Source organism: Musca autumnalis, unplaced genomic scaffold (genome assembly GCF_047663935.1).
Source record: "Musca autumnalis isolate F117 unplaced genomic scaffold, ASM4766393v1 scaffold_3, whole genome shotgun sequence".
NCBI classification, from domain to species: domain Eukaryota; kingdom Metazoa; phylum Arthropoda; class Insecta; order Diptera; family Muscidae; genus Musca; species Musca autumnalis.
In genome coordinates, this window is record NW_027411866.1 from 156,322,541 (window position 1) to 156,342,370 (window position 19,830).

Here is a 19,830-nt window from a genome sequence, read left to right on the forward strand (position 1 = left end):
TTTCTTTACCTAGTGTGTAACTAATTCAAACTTTCCAGAATGCCGCCCTAAGGACTGCAATAGGTTGCCTCATCATGCTATTAGTGGACCACCTTCACGAGAAGACAAAGGATATCGGTGTATCAGCACTAGGAGTGTTCATAAACGAGCCTATCAGCCAAGGAAAGCACAAGTAGTTTTAACCCATATACACCTCGAATTGGTGGCATCTGTAGAGGTTCACCTAAGTTAGTAATATTTCTTCCAGATATAGAATACGAGAGCAGTTTCTGACGTAGACAACTCTACGTGTTTTCAGGTGCCATTTAACATTTCGCTTTCGTTTTCTCGTGTGGCTATTATATCCCAGTCAAAATAGACATTGAAATTGCAAAAATTCCCACAAAGCTGAATTTTGGTGGAGAGCTAGGGTTTAAGGCAACGACCTAAAAGTCCCCATCGATCACATGTGTGCAAAAAAAGTTATAGATGTTGAAGAATTTAGCTTTTATCCGAATTGCCGCTAGTCTTTCATGCACAGGTCAATAAAGTCAGCTATAGTATAATATGCCGCATTCGGTCTTTAAACTGTATTTAAGCAAAATTTTGAACATTTGGAAGGAAGGTAGCCAAACTCAACTTTTGAGACATGTTTTCGGGCATTTTCTTAGGATGTATGGGCTTGCGCCCGAAAAAAAAACTTGTACAGACGTTTAAATTTTATGAGGCAGGTACCCGAATGAGATGACCGATATAGTGTATACCTAACCTAATCAATGTGTGGTAGAAATATTTCGTAAGATACCGTGGGCACCATTTAGCGAAAAAATTTTGAACTTTTATGAGGGAGATTCCAAGGCCTAGGCAACACTCAGTGTCGCCATGCGTCATTTGACTTTTTTTGGGAAAATTTGACAGCTCTTAGCCTAAGCGTACTCAGGACAGTTTGACATACGACAATGTGTTGGGTTGTTTACAGTGGCTTGAAAAAATTACTTTGCAAAAAAAAAATTTACTTGTGAACATTTTCGTCCGATAATTTTTCACAACTTCCGACTTGGATAATCACGGCAAGAGTGCATCGATCAAATTAAATCTTTGTATATCGATAAAGGGTCATCCTATACCACAATGAAAGACTGGTTTAATGAATTCAATCGTGGCCGACAATCGCAAAAAACGAAGGTCGTGAGGGTCGCCAAAAATTGGCCGTTGTGCCAGAAAAAAATTAAGCCGTCCGTGAACGGATAATGAAAGATCCCCATGTTATATGCCGTGAGATAGAGGCATCCTTGGGCATTTCTTTCACCAACTAACATTTGATATTGCAAGAACACCCCGCCGCAAAAATGGATTTTTCCCGCTAGATTCGGCAAAATTGGTCAATCGCTCAAAAAAGGATTTTCTTCTGTCTGACCGGACAAAACGTGGAATTGATGGATCATCCTCCGTACAGCCCTGACTGGAGATCCAATGGCTTCATTTGATTTCAGCCTATCAAGAAAAAAGGCGATGCCGTAAAAGCGGAGTTGTCTCAGACAAGCCACTGTAAACAACCCAACACATGGTCGTATGTCAAACTGTCCTGAGTACGCATAGGCTAAAAACTGTCAAACTTTCCAAAAAAAGTGTCAAATGACTCCTGGCGACGCTGCGTGTTGCCTAGGCCAGAAAGTTTTCTAGTGCCCCTCGTATGACTGATTTTCAGGGCCGAATCGGTTGGTTTCTTCGAGAGTAATCGTGCGATCCAGCCAGCCAGACGGACACGCTAAACAGGCTCAAAACTGTCGGAACATAATTTCGTCCAAAATACTTGAGACAAAAAAATTATCTCGATAAGGCACAAAAGCCTGAAGGTATAAAAGCAAACAATCAAACTGTTTAATTTTTCGTTTTTATGTATTTTAATATAATTTTTCAACAATATACCAAAGTTATAATTTCATGCAGATATTTCTGAATCTACGTTATGATTACTGAATTCCGGGCAAGTGTTATAATTACATTAGTAGTTCAGTGTCACTGAAATCTTGCCAATTCACACTCTTTAATTATGTGTTTGTGTAAATCTTTGTCGGTGAATAAAATGAATTTAATAAAACCCATAACAATGAATTTTTTATATAGTCAAGAATTCACTTTCTGGACTTCCTTTAACTGCTATGCGGGTGTTGGTGGTTTGTGTGAAAGTGCTGGTGTCAGAAGATTGACGTTAGGTCTAAAACTTATTGCCACAACGTACTTAAAGTTATGCATTGCGTGCGTGCATTGAACACATTTCACAGGGCAAAAGAAAAAAGAACTCATAGAAAAAAGTACTGGTTTCCTTTTTTCCTTAACGGAAACGGAAACTTGTGGTAAAAGCTTCACGCCATTTCATTGCATTACTACTGCTTCTGCTGCTGTTGATGGTTGTGGCAGTGTTTCACTCAACGCTGGGGCCATGCCAGCACAAGAAGAACAAATCAAATTGTACAACCATCAAATCTGTAACAACACTGTTGTCGAGGTGTCGTCCATGTTTGTGGTAGTGGTGGTGGCGGGGCAACAACATAAACTATGGAATAAGAGGAAATTATTTTCAACACTTCGAATATTGTTAGAAGCATGATCGTTATTGTTCTCGACGTTGTTGTCACCAAACTGTTTTTTTGCATTGTTTCTTGGGTACCTGCCTGCCTTCTTTGTTTTGTTTTTTGTCGTTCTCTGCTGGTTTTAGCATTTCAATTTGTCATTTGTGGTTAATTGCGGGAGAGCATGCTCTTTCTCTCATTCACCATAGCAATGGGCTAAATTGATTTTGTGCCTAGGCAATTCTGAAAGCTGTCTTGGTTATGTTGGGCCACCGACAGTTTACTAAAGTGTGTGTGTGTGCCTAGTAATTTAGTAACATTTAAGGCAATTTATTTCAGAAAAACCCAACGTTTTGTAACGCAATAAATTTTGTAGTGATTTAAAGTTGAATAAATGTAAATGGCTCATTGATAAAAAAATTCAGGAAAGTGGGTAGCGGTCGGTAAATGTTCATATCTAGTCATATATTCCTTCTAGGATTCCTTTAAATATCTATAAATTGCTCGTACATATATTTGTTGATGGCAAGAGTACAGATACCACGGTATGTTTGTCCGTCGGACAGTCTGGTTGGTGCTCACGATTATACTCAATCTGAGTAACTGATTTGTTTCCATCTTTGTAATGTCTTATATGGACTGTTCGGTAAACAAACACTAAATTTCAATATTTTAAAGACTTTCCTCAAAAGGATAATCTGTTTTGGTGCAAAGGCGGTACAGCCTAAAATTATTTCCAAAAATAAACCAAGTCCGAATACAATCTATTTTAGATGTTCGAAAACTTTCTTTTAAATTCAATTTAATGACTTCTTTCGTGTCGTTTTTAAATGTTTTCCCTAAAAGTCAAAATTTCTTGAGGTCTACGTTTATCTATAACAGACCCCAAGAGGGTTTCTTCTGCCTACAAGAAGACCTTTTCAGTCTTCTTCTGTCTACAGAAGACTTGAAGAGATCTTCGTCTATATTTAGAATACATCAATAAGTTGTTTTCTGTCTGTGGAAGATTTCAAGAAGTCTTCTTCAGTCTACAGCAGCCCTCAAGAGGTATTCATCTGTCTATAGAAGACCTCAAGACGTTCTTCTGTATATAGAAGGCCTCAAGAGATTCTTCTGTATATAGAAGACCTCAAGAGGTCTTCTTCTGTCTATAAAAGACTTGAAGAGGTCTTTGTCTGTCTAGAGAAGACCTTAAGAGGTTTTCTTCTGTCTATAGAAGACCTCAATAAGTCTTCTTCTGTCTATAGAAGACCTCAAGAGGTCTTCTTCTGTCTATAGAAGACCTCAAGAGGTCTTCTTCTGTCTATAGAAGACCTAAAGAGGTCTTCCTCTGTCTATAAAAGACTTGAAGAGGTCTTTGTCTGTCTATAGAAGACCTTAAGAGGTCTTCTTCTGTCTATAGAAGACCTCAAGAGGTCTTCTTCTGTATATAGAAGACTTGAAGAGGTCTTTGTCTGTCTATAGAAGACCTCAAGAGGTCTTCTTCTGTCTATAAAAGACTTGAAGAGGTCTTTGTCTGTCTATAGAAGACCTTAAGAGGTCTTCTTCTATCTATAGAAGACCTCAAGAGGTCTTCTTCTGTCTATAGAAGACCTCAAGAGGTCTTCTTCTGTCTATAGAAGACCTAAAGAGGTCTTCCTCTGTCTATAAAAGACTTGAAGAGGTCTTTGTCTGTCTATAGAAGACCTTAAGAGGTCTTCTTCTATCTATAGAAGACCTCAAGAGGTCTTCTTCTGTCTATAGAAGACCTCAAGAGGTCTTCTTCTGTCTATAGAAGACCTCAAGAGGTCTTCTTCTGTATATAGAAGACCTCAAGAGATCTTCTTCTGTCTATAAAAGACTTGAAGAGGTTTTTGTCTGTCTATAGAAGACTTTAAGAGGTCTTCTTCTGTCTATAGAAGACCTCAAGAGGTCTTCTTCTGTCTATAGAAGACTTGAAGAGGTCTTTGTCTGTCTATAGAAGACCTCAAGAGGTCTTCTTCTGTCTATAGAAGACCTCAAGAGGTCATCATCTGTCTATAGAAGACCTCAAGAGGTCTTCTTCTGTATATAGAAGACCTCAAGAGATCTTCTTCTGTGTATAGAAGACCTCAAGAGGTCTTCTTCTGTCTATGGAAGACCTTAAGAGGTCTTCTTCTGTCTATAGAAGACCTCAAGAGGTCTTCTTCTGTCTACAGAAGACCTCAAGAGGTCTTCTTCTGTCTATAGAAGACCTCTTGAGGTCTTCCTCTGTCTACAGAAAACCTGAAGTGGTCTCCTTCTGCCTATAAAAGCCTCAAGAAGTTTTTGTCTGTCTGTAGAATACCTCAAGAAGTCCTCTTCTGCCTGAAGCAGATCTCAAAATGCCTTGTTCTGTTTGTAGCAAGTCTCAAGAAGTCTTATTCTGTCTTTAAAAGATCCCAAATGGCTCTGTAGAAAACCTCAAGAGGTCTTCTTCTGTCCATAACAGACCTCATGAAGTCTTCTTTTGCCTATAAAGACCTCAAGATGCCTTCCTTTGTCTATGGAAGACCTCAAAAGGTATTTTTCTGTCTATAAACGACTTTAAGAGGGTCACAGGGTACTTTTATGCCTAAGATAATCATAAGAGGACTAATTTCTATAGAAGACCTATGTGGTCTTCTTTTGTCTACAGAAGACCTAAAGAGGTCTACTTCTGTGTGCAGAAGACCTCAAGAGGTATACTTCTGTCCTCAAGAGCTCAGAAGACCTCAAGAGCTATTCTTCTGTCCACAGAAAATCATCTTCTGCCTACAGAGGAACTCAATATGTCTTCTTCAAGTTCAAGAGGTCTTCGTCTGTCTAAAGAAGACCTCAAGAGGTCTTCTTCTGCCTACAGAAGACCTCAAGAGGTCTCCTTATGTCTACAGAAAACTCAAGAGGTTTTGTTCTGTCCAGAGGTCTACTTCTGCCCACAGAAGATCTCAATAGGTTTTCTTCTTTTTATAGAAGGCATCAAAGGGTATGTTTCTGTCTGCCTTCTTCAGTGTATAGAAGACCTTAGGATGTTTACTTCAGTCTATAAAAAACCTTACCGGGTCTTCTTCAGTCTATAAAAGATCTTAAGATGACTTCTTCTGTTCGTGAAGACATCAAGAGGTCTTTTTCTGCCCATTGAACACCTCAAGATTTCTTCTTCTGTCTATAGAATATATAAAGAGGTCTTCTGTAGAGGACTCAAGAGGTCCTCAAGAAGTCTTTTATTTACAGAAGACCTCACGACGTCTTTAAGAGGTATTTTGTCTGCGGAAGGCCACTAGTCTTAATTTGCCTATAGAAGGCCTTAATACTTCATCTATTTATAGTAGATCTTAAAAGGTCTTCGGTTTATAGAAGACCTCAAGAGGTCCTCAATAAGTTTTTTAATTAAAGAAGGCCTCAAGACGTTCTATGCCTATAGAGGACCTCAAGAGATCTTCTGCCTACGAAAGACCTCAAAAAGTCGATTGTCTACGGAAGACCTTAAGCAGTCTTCTGTGTATGGAAGTCCTCAATTGGTCTTCTGTCTACGGAAGACCTCAATAGCTCTTTTTCTGTTTATAGAATGCCTCAATAGATCTTCTTCTGTTTATAAAAGAGCCAACAGATCTACTGCCTATTGAATACCGTATATGGTCTTCTGTCTGTGGAAGATCTCAAGATGTATTCTTCTGTCTATAGCAGATTTCTAAGGGGTCTTCTTCTTTCTATAATATATTTCAAAGGGTTTTGTTTCTGTAGAAGACCTCAAGATGTCATATTTTGTCTGATGAAAACCTCAAAAGTATTCTTCTGTCAATAGAAGACCTCAAGATCTCAAGGGATTTGTAGAAAATCTCAAGAGTTTTGTAGAAGATATCAAGAAGTCATCTTCTGTCTGTAGAAATTTTCAAAAGTTCTTTTTCTGTCTGTAGAAAATTTCAAGAGGTCTTTTTCTGTTTGTAGAAGATCTCAAGAGGTTTCCTTCTGTCCATTGAACACCTCAAGATGTGTTCTTCTGTCGATAGAGAACTTAAAGAGTCTTCTTCTGTATGTCGAATATCTCAAGAGGTCTTCTTCCATCCATCTATATAAGAACATTAATGTCGTGGGCTTCAACAGTTTTTTCCTGTCTACAGAAGACCCTATGACATTTTCTTCTGTATGTCGAAGACATCAAGATCGTTCTTCTGTCTTTAAAAAAACCCCAAAAGTCCTGTTGAGTCCATAAGAGTTATTCTTCTGCATGTTGAAGACCTCAAGAAGTCTTATTAGGTCGAAGATCTTAAAAGACTTCAAGAGGTCCTCTTTGGTTTATAGAAGACCTCAAGAGGTATTCTTCAGTGCATAGAAGGTCTCAAGGGAAGTATAGACAAGTCTTCTTCTGTCTATAACAGTCTTCAGAGACAGAGGTCTTCTTGTGTATATCGAAAACCTCAGCAATTTTTCTTCAGTCTATGGAAGACTTTCTTCTTCTACGTCCGGATCTGGCAATAAATAGAAGGTCACATAACATTGAACTATGAGGTACTATCATTGATATAAGCAATATTCCTCTATTGTTTTAAGAGATGTTCGTGAGAAATAGATCCTTTTCGACGTGCATGTGAAATCATTGTTGAGGAAGACAGGATACCGTTGGGATAAAATAAGAATAAATAACACATTAATTTATGAGTAAAACAATTTCTCAAAAAAATAGATTTTTTTAATTTAAACCCCTTTTAGCTGCTGAGAATGCATAGCAATGTGTGATAATAATTATTTTCCTGCATATATCCAATTTCAAATTAATTTTATTTTCTGGGTTCATTTTTGACTTCATTCTTTTACAGTTCTTTTATGAATCCACATTTTTCAATGTTTCACTATACCTCAATCATTTTTGGTAACTCAACTAAGTGCTCTGTTTCACTTCCTTCGGGTAAAATAATTTTTTTTCAATTCTAGCGCAAGGAAAGATGATGAAGAGATGAGGATAAGTCTAAACTTTGACACCCATTAAACAACTCGAAACTGAGGAATACCTCAAAGTTGTAATGGCATCACGCCATGTTGGCAAACTTGAGGATAGGTTGTCGCTGTTGTAGCTTACAGTCAGTTGCTTAAGAGGTCTTCAAGTTCAATTACAAATGTAAACTAACCAAAACCATAAGCTCAAACGTATCCCCACACACTAGAGCTCATACCTACAATCTCCATATACAACAACATAACATCAGTACGCACATTACATACTGGACCATAGTGAAATATCAAATTGAGGAAGCAGCCCTCCCCGCCGTTCATATTCCTCTAATAGAGGAAAAATTCAGGCATTTAATTCATTTTGAGAATTTCGGTCACGCAATACAGATTGTGCTTCCATTTTCATTATACGTGGTAAAACATCCGTACATCATACAACAAGGTTGATGTCCACCGACATTTCGTGCTACCAACCCACCCACACACTCACACCCACAGGCACTCACCATCATCTCGTCGTCCAAAACTCTCATTCACATTCAATGTATTTTATTTGTCATTTTTATGATTGGTAAGCTTTATGACAGTCCACAAACAGTTTGTGTTTGTTTGTATGTTTATATGTGTGTACGCGGGAGGTTTGATAATATCCTCTTCCTATGTACAAGGAATATGGGGGTCCTATGTACATATGTGAATTTCTATGCTTGGCTGCCAACATGTCTACCAGTTAGTGTGACACAAGTGTAGATGTGTGGCCGTGACACTGACGTTGTTCTCGCCATCGTCGCTGTTGTTTGCAGTGTTCGAAAATAAACACTATAATATCGTACCGTACCGTTCTGTACCGTACCAAGGTGGATAGGTACACTACGATAGTGTACCGCTCCGGAGCACAAACACTAAAAAATATTTTAGTGATACTGTACCGGAACACAACGATAATCGTAGTGTACCGCATGCCGGAGCACTAAAAATCGTACTGCTCCGACTGCGGAGCACTAAAAATCGTTGTGTTCCGACTGCGGAGCACTAAAAATTTTAGTGTTCCGACTGCCGGAGCACTAAAAATCGTAGTGCTCCGACTGCGGAGCACTAAAAATTTTAGTGCTCCGACTGCGGAGGACTAAAAATTTTAGTGTTCCGACTGCCTGATCACTAAAAATCATAGTGCACCACGTGTTGGAACACTAAAAAAAAATAATGTTTTCTTAGGAAAATTAAATATTTGGTTAAATTTGATCAAATAAAAATTAAGATAAACTGTTACATCCATGTATGTTTAAATTAGTTAAACACATTGCGAAATATGGTCAAAATTATGAAAAAACAATATTTAGTTTTTGTGGAATGAAGCAGAAAGATCGTTGTGCCGGAGCACTAAAAATCGTTTTGTACCACGTTTTGAAACTATAAGGTAATGAACCATACATTAATTTATTATGATTTCTGAGGAAATTAAATATTATATATATATATTTTTTTTTAATAAATAAAAATTAAAAGAAAATGTGAAAAACATCTGATTTGGTTTTTGGACAATGGAGCACTAAAAATCGTAGTGTTCCGACTGCCGGATCACTAAAAATCGAAGTGTTCCGACTGCCGGATCACTAAAAATCGAAGTGTTCCGACTGCCGGATCACTAAAAATCGAAGTGTTCCGACCGCCGGATCTCTAAAAATCGAAACAATGGATCAATAAAAATTGTAGTGTTCGGTTGTGGAGCACAAAAATCGTAGTGTTCCTACTGCCGGATCACTAAAAATCGTAGCGTTCCGACTGCCGGATAAGTAAAAATCATAGTTTGTCCGACTGCCGGAGAACTAAAAATCGTAGTGTTCCGACTGTCGGAACACTAAAAATCGTAGCGTACCACGAGCCAAAACGCTAATAATAACGTTAAGGTAATCGTATGTTTATTATAATTTATGAGGCAATTAAATATTTTATGTTTTTAGGATAAATAAATACATATTAATAAATAAAAATTAGAAGTAAATGTGTAAAATATCTGATTTGAATTTTGGACAATGGAGCACTAAAAATCGTAGTGTTCCGACGGTCGGAACACCACAATTTTTAGTGCTCCGCAGCCGAACACTACGATTTTTATTGATCCTTTGTTTCGATTTTTAGAGATCCGGCAGTCGGAACACTAAAATTGTTAGTGATGTGGCAGTCGGAACACTACGATTTTTAGTGCTACGCAGCCGAACACTACGATTTTTATTGATCCTTTGTTTCGATTTTTAGAGATCCAGCAGTCGGAACACTAAAATTTTTAGTGATCCGGCAGTCGGAACACTAAAATTTTTAGTGATCTGGCAGTCGGAACACTACGATTTTTAGTGCTCCGCAGCCGAACACTACGATTTTTATTGATCCTTTGTTTCGATTTTTAGAGATCCGGCAGTCGGAACACTAAAATTTTTAGTGATCTGGCAGTCGGAACACTACAATTTTTAGTGATCTGGCAGTCGGAACACTACGGTTTTTAGTGCTCCGCAGCCGAACACTACGATTTTTATTGATCCTTTGTTTCCATTTTTAGAGATCTGGCAGTCGGAACACTAACATTTTTAGTGATCCGGCAGTCGGAACACTACGATTTTTAGTGCTCCGCAGCCGAACACTACGATTTTTATTGATCCTTTGTTTCGATTTTTAGAGATCCGGCAGTCGGAACACTAAAATTTTTAGTGATCTGGCAGTCGGAACACTACAATTTTTAGTGATCTGGCAGTCGGAACACTACGGTTTTTAGTGCTCCGCAGCCGAACACTACGATTTTTATTGATCCTTTGTTTCCATTTTTAGAGATCTGGCAGTCGGAACACTAACATTTTTAGTGATCCGGCAGTCGGAACACTACGATTTTTAGTGCTCCGCAGCCGAACACTACGATTTTTATTGATCCTTTGTTTCGATTTTTAGAGATCCGGCAGTCGGAACACTAAAATTTTTAGTGATCTGGCAGTCGGAACACTACAATTTTTAGTGCTCCGCAGCCGAACACTACGATTTTTATTGATCCTTTGTTTCGATTTTTAGAGATCCGGCAGTCGGAACACTAAAATTTTTAGTGATCTGGCAGTCGGAACACTACGGTTTTTAGTGCTCCGCAGCCGAACACTACGATTTTTATTGATCCATTCTCCAAAAATCAAATCAGACGTTTTTCACGTGTTCTATTATAGTTTATTTCTTAATTTGTATTTATTAAAAAAAATTATAAAATATTTAATTTTCCTCACCAATCATAATAAACTCCTTTGTGGTATTTTCTATGTATCCACAGTCAGAACACTACAATTTTTAGTGCGCCATTGTACAAGAACCGAATTAAAGTTTGTCATATTTTCTACTTAAGTTCCCAACGTTATTAATTAATATGTATACATACATGGATATAACAGGTGTATCTGTGTTTTTATGTCTTAATATGTACTTAATTCAAAAATTATAAATATTTAATTTTCCTCCCAAATCATAATAAACTCGTGTGTGGTACATTATCATTACGTTATTTTTTAGTGTTCCGACATGTGGTACACTACGATTTTTTAGTGCTCCGACTGCGGAACACTACGATTTTTAGTGTTCCGACTGCGGAGCACTACGATTTTTAGTGCTCCGACTGCGGAGCACTACGATTTTTAGTGTTCCGACTGCGGAGCACTACGATTTTTAGTGTTCCGACTGCGGTACCCAACGTTTTTAGTGTACCAAAATGTGGTACACTACGTTTTTCGTTGTGATCCGGAACAGTATCACTAAAATATTTTTTAGTGTTTGTGTTCCGGAACACTAACGCTAAAAATATTTTAGTGATACTGTTCTCGGAGCGGTACACTATGTTAGTGTACTGTTTATTTTCGAACTCTGGTTGTTTGCCATCACTCTGTTCAAGTGTTAAATACGGACATGTCTACTTTTACTTATTTTGCGGGCTATTGGGAAGATGGGTCTATTAGAAGTTTCCTACGTTGTTTGTAGATGTGTATGTGAAGTCCACAAGAGGTGTCCAGAGAGCTATATAAAGGTCTTCTTCTATCTATATTAGACCTTAGCAGTTCTTCTTCTACCAAGAGATTTTATTATGTCTCAAGAGGTATTCTTCAGTCTATAAAATGATTCACGTGCTCTGGAGAGTGGTATAGACATGTCTTCGTGTGTCTATATAAGATCTCAAAACGCATTCTTCTTCCTCAAGAAATTAGAAACATATTTTCTGTAAGAAATAAGGGAATTGGAAAAAAATCACAAGGATCAAAATGAAGACCAGAAAGTTTACCAAAGATTGAAACTTTAAACTGATCGATTTTATGTGGGTTGCGATGTGATGAATTTGGTTAAGAATGAACTTCGGCGTAGTACAAATCACGATCTTGCACCAATGATAAAGGAAAACTTTAACGAGGAGCTGTCGAAATTCTTTACACCCGAGGAGCCGAAAATACGTATCTGTTTAAACTAACTGAATGGAATAAAGAGAATCTCTATAGACGAGCTGAAGGGAGTCTTTATAGACGAACTGAAGGGCACCTTTATAGGCGAGCAGAATGGCGTCTTTATAGGCGACCTGAAGCGCGTCTTTATAGACGACCTGAAGCGTGTCTTTATAGACGACCTGAAGCGCGTCTTTATAGACGAGCTGAAGGGCGTCTTTATAGACGAGCTTAAGGGCGTCTTTATACACGAGCTGAAGGGCGTCTTTATGGACGAGCTGAATGGCGTCTTTATAGACGAGCTGAAAGGCGTCTTTATAGATGAGCTGAATGTTGTCTTTATAGACGAGTTGAAAGGCGTGTTTATAAACGAGCTGAAGGGCGTCTTTATAGACGAGCTGAAGGGAGTCTTAATAGACGAGCTGAAAAGAGTCTTTATAGACGAGGTGAAGAGAATCTTTATAGTCGAACTGAAGAGAATCTTTATAGATGAGCTGAAGGGAGTCTTTATAGACGAGCTGAAGAGAATCTTTATAAATGAACTGATAGAGACGGGCTGAAGGGAGTCGTTATAGACGAGCTGAAGGGAGTCGTTATAGACGAGTTGAAGGGCGTCGTTATAGACGAGCTAAAGGGCGTCTTTATAGACGGGCTGAAGGGCGTCTTTATAGACGGGCTGAAGGGCGTCTTTATAAACGAGCTGAAGGGATGGTTGGTTGGTTGGTTTACGTGGTGGCCATACTTTATAGCCTCAATTAGTATGTTAGAGATACCGTTTTGAAAAACCACACCACTCGTTCAGAGATTGCTATTTCGTTGTTGCATGTTGACAGTTAAATCCAGCCTGATGAGTTGAGGAATCGCAGAAGGTCTCCCAGACCTACTTCTGTTATCTCTGTGATATCACGAAGGAACGGTTGTCTTAGAGTTTTGAATCGTCGTTGCATTTGTGCAGGGCAGGAACAGAGGAGGTGCTCAACAGTTTCCTCCTCTTCTTCATTCCCGCAGCTACGGCAGTGGTCATTGTGCGGTAGATTTAAACGTTTTGCATGGTTACCAATTGCCCAGTGACCGGTTAACACTGCAATAAGTCTTGCAAGGTTCCGTCGCGTTTGATTGATTAGGAACTTAGTTCGTTTGGCGTTGTATTGAGGCCACGTTAATTTTGATATCTTGCATGTTGCCGTTTTGTCCCATCTACTTTCAGCCAGTGATAGATAGTGTTTGAAGATATCCCCTTTAACTACTCCCATTGGAATTGCGACTGATGCCTTTGGGAGTTCGTTAGAGGCGGATCCTGCTCTAGCTAACTCGTCTTCTTTTTCATTCCCAACAAGTCCCTTGTGGCCCGGAATCCAGGTGAGAACTACTCTTGACAGACGCCCTAGTTTGGCAAGTTCTTCTTTACAATCTTTCACTAGCTTTGATGTGACAGCGTTGGATTTTAGTGCAAGGAGCGCCGCTTGACTGTCGACGAAGATTCCTATTGAGTTTGCTGTGTGATGCTGTAAAAGTTCAGTACAGGCCTCCTTTATTGCCAGTATCTCCGCTTGAAAGACACTACAGTACTCAGGTAGCTTTGTAGATGTGTGTATGTTTGCTTCGTCCGAGAACACACCGGATCCGACTCCACATTTCATCTTGGAGCCGTCCGTGTATACCTTAGTGTCATATGCTATCAATGGTGATCCATTACTCCATTCTCTTCTGCTTGGAAATTTGATTGCAAAAGGCTGATCAAAATCCAATGTAGGTACGCAGTAATCAGCAGTGGTTGTTATTTCTTTCGGAAGTTGTTGAAGCATGCACGCATGTCCGTAAGTTCTGTCTCTCCACATACCTAGAGCTCGGAGTCTTACTGCATTACATGAGCTGAAGGGATACTTTATAGACGAGCTGAAGGGAGTCTTTATAGACAAGCTAAGGGAGTCTTTATAGACAAGCTGAAGAGAGTCTTTATAGACGGGCTGAGGGAGTCTTTATAGACGAGGTGAAGAGAGTCTTTATAGACGAGCTGAAGAGAATCTTTATAAACGAGCTGAAGGGTGTCTTTATAGACAAGCTAAAGGGCGTCTTTATAGACGAGCTGAAGGGCGTCTTTATAGACGAGCTGAAGGGCGTCTTTATAGACGAGCTAAAGGGCGTCTTTATAGACGAGCTGAAGGGCGTCTTTATAGACGAGCTGAAGGGTGTTTTTTTAGACGAGCTGAAGGGTGTCTTTATAGACGAGCTGAAGGGCGTCTTTATAGACGAGCTGAAGGGCGTCTTTATAGACGAGCTGAAGGGCGTCTTTATAGACGAGCTGAAGGGCGTCTTTATAGACGAGCTAAAGGACGTCTTTATAGACGGGCTGAAGGGCGTCTTTATAGACGAGTTGAAGGGCGTCTTTATATACGAGCTGAAGGGCGTATTTATAGACGAGTTAAAGGGCGTCTTTATAACCGGGCTGAAGGGCGTCTTTTTAGACAAGTTAAAGGGCGTCTTTATAAACGAGCTGAAGGGCGTCTTTTTAGACAAGCTAAAGGGCGTCTTTATAGACGAGCTGAATGGCGTCTTTATAGACGAGCTGAAGGGCGTCTTTATAGACGAGCTGAAGGGCGTCTTTATAGACGAGCTGAAGGGCGTCTTTATAGACGAGCTGAAGGGCGTCTTTATAGACGAGCTGAAGGGCGTCTTTATAGACGAGCTGAAGGGCGTCTTTATAGACCAGCTGAAGGGCGTCTTTATAGACGAGCTGAAGAAAATCCTTATAAACGAGCTGAAGGGCGACTTTATAGACGAGCTGAAAAGAGTCTTTATAGACGAGCTGAAAAGAGTCTTTATAGACGAGGTGAAGAGAATCTTTATAGTCGAACTGAAGAGAATCTTTATAGATGAGCTGAAGGGAGTCTTTATAGACGAGCTGAAGAGAATCTTTATAAATGAACTGATAGAGACGGGCTGAAGGGAGTCGTTATAGACGAGCTGAAGGGAGTCGTTATAGACGAGTTGAAGGGCGTCGTTATAGACGAGCTAAAGGGCGTCTTTATAGACGGGCTGAAGGGCGTCTTTATAGACGGGCTGAAGGGCGTCTTTATAAACGAGCTGAAGGGATACTTTATAGACGAGCTGAAGGGAGTCGTTATAGACAAGCTAAGGGAGTCTTTATAGACAAGCTGAAGAGAGTCTTTATAGACGGGCTGAGGGAGTCTTTATAGACGAGGTGAAGAGAGTCTTTATAGACGAGCTGAAGAGAATCTTTATAAACGAGCTGAAGGGCGTCTTTATAGACAAGCTAAAGGGCGTCTTTATAGACGAGCTGAAGGGCGTCTTTATAGACGAGCTGAAGGGCGTCTTTATAGACGAGCTAAAGGGCGTCTTTATAGACGAGCTGAAGGGCGTCTTTATAGACGAGCTGAAGGGCGTCTTTATAGACGAGCTGAAGGGTGTTTTTTTAGACGAGCTGAAGGGTGTCTTTATAGACGAGCTGAAGGGCGTCTTTATAGACGAGCTGAAGGGCGTCTTTATAGACGAGCTGAAGGGCGTCTTTATAGACGAGCTGAAGGGCGTCTTTATAGACGAGCTGAAGGGCGTCTTTATAGACGAGCTAAAGGACGTCTTTATAGACGGGCTGAAGGGCGTCTTTATAGACGAGTTGAAGGGCGTCTTTATATACGAGCTGAAGGGCGTATTTATAGACGAGTTAAAGGGCGTCTTTATAACCGGGCTGAAGGGCAGCTTTTTAGACAATTTAAAGGGCGTCTTTATAAACGAGCTGAAGGGCGTCTTTTTAGACAAGCTAAAGGGCGTCTATATAGACGAGCTGAAGGGCGTCTTTATAGACGAGCTGAAGGGCGTCTTTATAGACGAGCTGAAGGGCGTCTTTATAGACGAGCTGAAGGGCGTCTTTATAGACGAGCTGAAGGGCGTCTTTATAGACGAGCTGAAGGGCGTCTTTATAGACGAGCTGAAGGGCGTCTTTATAGACGAGCTGAAGGGAGTCTTTATAGACGAGCTGAAGGGAGTCTTTATGGACGAGCTGAAGGGAATCTTTATAGACGAGCTGAAGGGAGTCTTAATAGACGAGCGGAAGGGCGTCTTTATAGGCTAGCTGAATAACGTCTTTATAGACGAGCTGAAGCGAGTCTTTATAGACGACCTGAAGCGCGTATTTATATACGGCCTAAAGCGCGTCTTTATAGACGACCTGAAGCGCGTCTTTATAGACGACCTGAAGCGCATATTTAAAGACGGCCTGAAGTGCGTCTTTATAGACGACCTGAAGCGCGTCTTTATAGACGACCTGAAGCGCGTCTTTATCGACGAGCTGAAGCGCGTTTTTATAGACGACCTGAAGCGCGTTTTTATCGACGACCTGAAGCGCGTCTTTATAGACGAGCTGAAGCGCATTTTTATAGACGAGCTGAAGCGCGTCTTTATAGACGAGCTGAAGCGCGTCTTTATAGACGAGCTGAAGCGCGTCTTTATAGACGAGCTGAAGCGCGTCTTTGTAGACGAGCTGAAGCGCGTCTTTATAGACGAGCTGAAGCCCGTTTTTATAGACAAGCTCAACAGAATCTTTATGGACGAGCTGAAGAGAATCTTTATAAATGAGCTGATGAGAGACGATCTGAAGGGAGTCGTTATAGACGAGCTGAAGGGAGTCTTTATAGATGAGCTGAGAGGAGTCTTGATAGACGAGCTGAGGGGAGTCTTGATAGACGAGCTGAAGAGAGTCTTTATAGGCGAGCTGAAGGGGGTCTTTATAAACGAGCTGAATGGCGTCTTTATAGACGAGCTGAAGCGCGTCTTTATAGACGACCTGAAGCTCGTCTTTATAGACGACCTTAAGCGCGTCTTTATAGATGACCTGAAGCGCGTCTTTATAGACGACCTGAAGCGCGTCTTTATAGATAAAGAAAAATAACGGGCTTAACGATCCCGAGGTCCACCAGTATAACATGGGATGACCAGTCCACCAGTCAGGTGCGCACTTTCACACACAAAAGGTTGCCGTTCGCAAGTCATGAGCGGAAGAGGTAAATAAGCCTCGCTTTCAGCTGTGGTAAACCCACTACTATATAATTGTATCGATTATGGTGTTCCATCCTTTTAACACTTGTGTTACATTATTCACTGATCGTGGTTAACTTATCACGTAATGGGCGAACAGTCCCGATTTGTATGGAACTAAAACTAGTAGTGGTGTGGTCTACGATGTCTGACCGGACAGTTTTTTATAGTGAAAGATATACACTATCCCCTACCATGAGGAAAGTGACACTCAAAGAGTGAATCTTCAAAATGGTGCCTGTGATATAGGCCTGGAAACTCCGTGGAGGTTAACCACTCTCTAGGAGCTCTCTTAATAATTGTAAAGTGGCGTTGGCCGACGCATGTTATCGCTGATCCGTTGAAATGGTGCACCATGGTTTGATTTGTCAAGGCGAGCGTCAATCGTCTACATTCTCAAATACCAATGCCATAGTAAAAATTGTTATTTTCAGAAGGATATTCCACAAATAAATGAAGCAGCGTCTGACCCAGTGGGCGGCTTGCTGGTCTGCGTCTGACTGTTAGAGGGGCATTTAGCCCTTATGAACATTAAGGTTGATACCAGTAAGATCTTAATTATGTCATATTGGAACTCATAACCTTATTTATTTGAAAAATTTGCCTATTAGGGCGATGATCATTCTAATATTTATTTTTAATTAATTTCTTAACCTAGTTTTTTTTTTGAAAGTGAAAAAGAAAAGCCGAACATTCGAACCAACACAACCACCATTATGTGACCGGTTTCGATGTTGGAAGCAGCTCATCAGACATGTCGGCAGTGGAGCGGCTTCTCTGTCATCGAACTTTTCATTTCTCAAATGCAAGTTGTTTTTACAATGATGAGCTTTTTTTCTCATTCAACCTGTATGGAGTCCACGACAAACGCTTTTAGCTCAGCCTTCGGAAGTTATGAGTTTGGCTTTGAACGATGACACGCCGAGATAACACCTTTTTCATATAACCTTATATTTATTGATTCCCTGGCCTGGCAATTGTAGTGTTTTGGAACCTGCTTATGTGGAGTCAAAGTCTTACTGGAATGTCTTCTAGACCTTTTACGAGGTCTTGAAGAACGTTCTGATTTATGTCGCCAACAAGGTAGATTACATTCACATCCTTCACTTGTTTTGGATTATACGTGCCTGGTTCTGAATGCAGTTTCTCATAAGGATCCTGCGTCAAACCTCGCATGGTCTAGAATAGACAACCATGCCACCTAAAAATGTAATTTCACATCAGACTATACTGAAACAACAGCTTCAAGTTTGGGTCCAATCACAATAAATGATAACAAAGCAAATGATAAGTAGAATAGCACGGAGCGAACAACGCTTTCAAACCAAGCGGAAATTTCGCTATTTAACTGATGCGTACTCCTTATCAGACCATCATGTCCTGCTGATTTATTGTTTTTCAGCCGATTAATTGCCATCATGATCTGGTTTTGCCTAGGTGGTAGACAATCAACGTCGTCGTTTGCGCATGGTTCTGGGGTATCTTCATCGCCGCCCATATTCGATACTAAGAACTTCATGAAATTATCCTTCCAGATATCCAGTACGCTATCTGTATCAGTTACCAGATTCCCGTCATCACCTTTGCAAGAAAATGTGCCTGCACCATAACATTCAGTCTGATGTTTTAAACTCGGGTGAAATGTTGAGTCTTTTTTCTGCTGAAAATACGCTTTTCCTCTCTCCTCTTCTCCCGATATTTTACTTTCGCGGTTCGTGTTGCTCCAAAGCCGCGTTTTTTTTTTCAGTAGCCTTACGACACACAGTGTCACGAACGTGGCCAAAAATGGTAAAAACTTAATACTTCGTTGAACAAATTTATTGATGGGGAGTGATAGAAAACATATTAATTAAGAAGAATCTGAATTTTGGTACTGATACGTGAAGTAGTTTTTGCTATATAAGGATTTAAATCCGACAATTTTAGTTAATACGTATTTTTGTGGTTCCCCTGGGATGTAATAAACTTGGCTACACTTTTGTTTGCATGTAAATATGAATCATGTGGTGTTTACATTTACCCAAACATTTATTACTAAGTTTATTAATTTTCTGAAGCAAATTTTAAATTGAGTGGAGTGGGAAAATATTTTTTGCTGTATGAGTAGAAAAAAGTGAGTACTTCAAATATATAAAGGTCCCAGCTGCAGAGGTTTGGAGGCGAATGTGTCATTTCTCTTTTTCAGCGACCACCTCACTGAGAGATACCCCCTTTTTTAACAATTCGTTTTGCGGTGTTGCCTATAGCGCGAAAACGAATGAGCCGATCATCATATATTTTTGTGGGCTTATTAAGTACCTAATAATCTTGCTTTCAAACGAGAGAATTGGAAAAAAATCAATTTTTAAAAAAAATTGTGAGCAGCGAAAATGAAAATTCGAATTTTTACAAAAAATTGACCGTTTTTTGTCCACTAATCGGTAAAAAAAATTTTTATAGGAAGTTTCTCATAAATAAAGACAAGAGTTTGATATATTCAATATGCTCACAAACAATATGAAGACTAAACACCAAATTTCAGTCATATCGGGTGGATATTGAGGCCAAAACACTCAAAATAAGGAAAATGAGGAGGCACGGTTCTATGGGGGCTATAGGAAGACGAGAACCTATACCGACATATTTCTGGTGGAAGGTTATAAGTTCCCAACGGAGACTTAATACCAATTTTCAGCCATTTCGGTGTGATAATCAGGCTAAAACCTCCAAAATACCGAAAATCGGGAGGTACAGTCCTATGGGGGCTATATGAAGGCGTGGACCTATGCAGACAAATTTCAAGGTGAAGGTATAATGCCCTCTACGAAGACTAAATACCAAATTTCAGCAATTGCAGTGTAATAATGAGG

The 19,830-nt window shown here is 39.9% G+C and overlaps 1 protein-coding gene across 3 annotated transcripts in view; it reads left to right on the plus strand.

Moving 5' to 3' along the window:
* The window catches only part of Dop2R (dopamine D2-like receptor), a 404,223-nt gene that overhangs the window by 204,340 nt on the left and 180,053 nt on the right, over positions 1 to 19,830 (plus strand). The window lies entirely within an intron of this gene.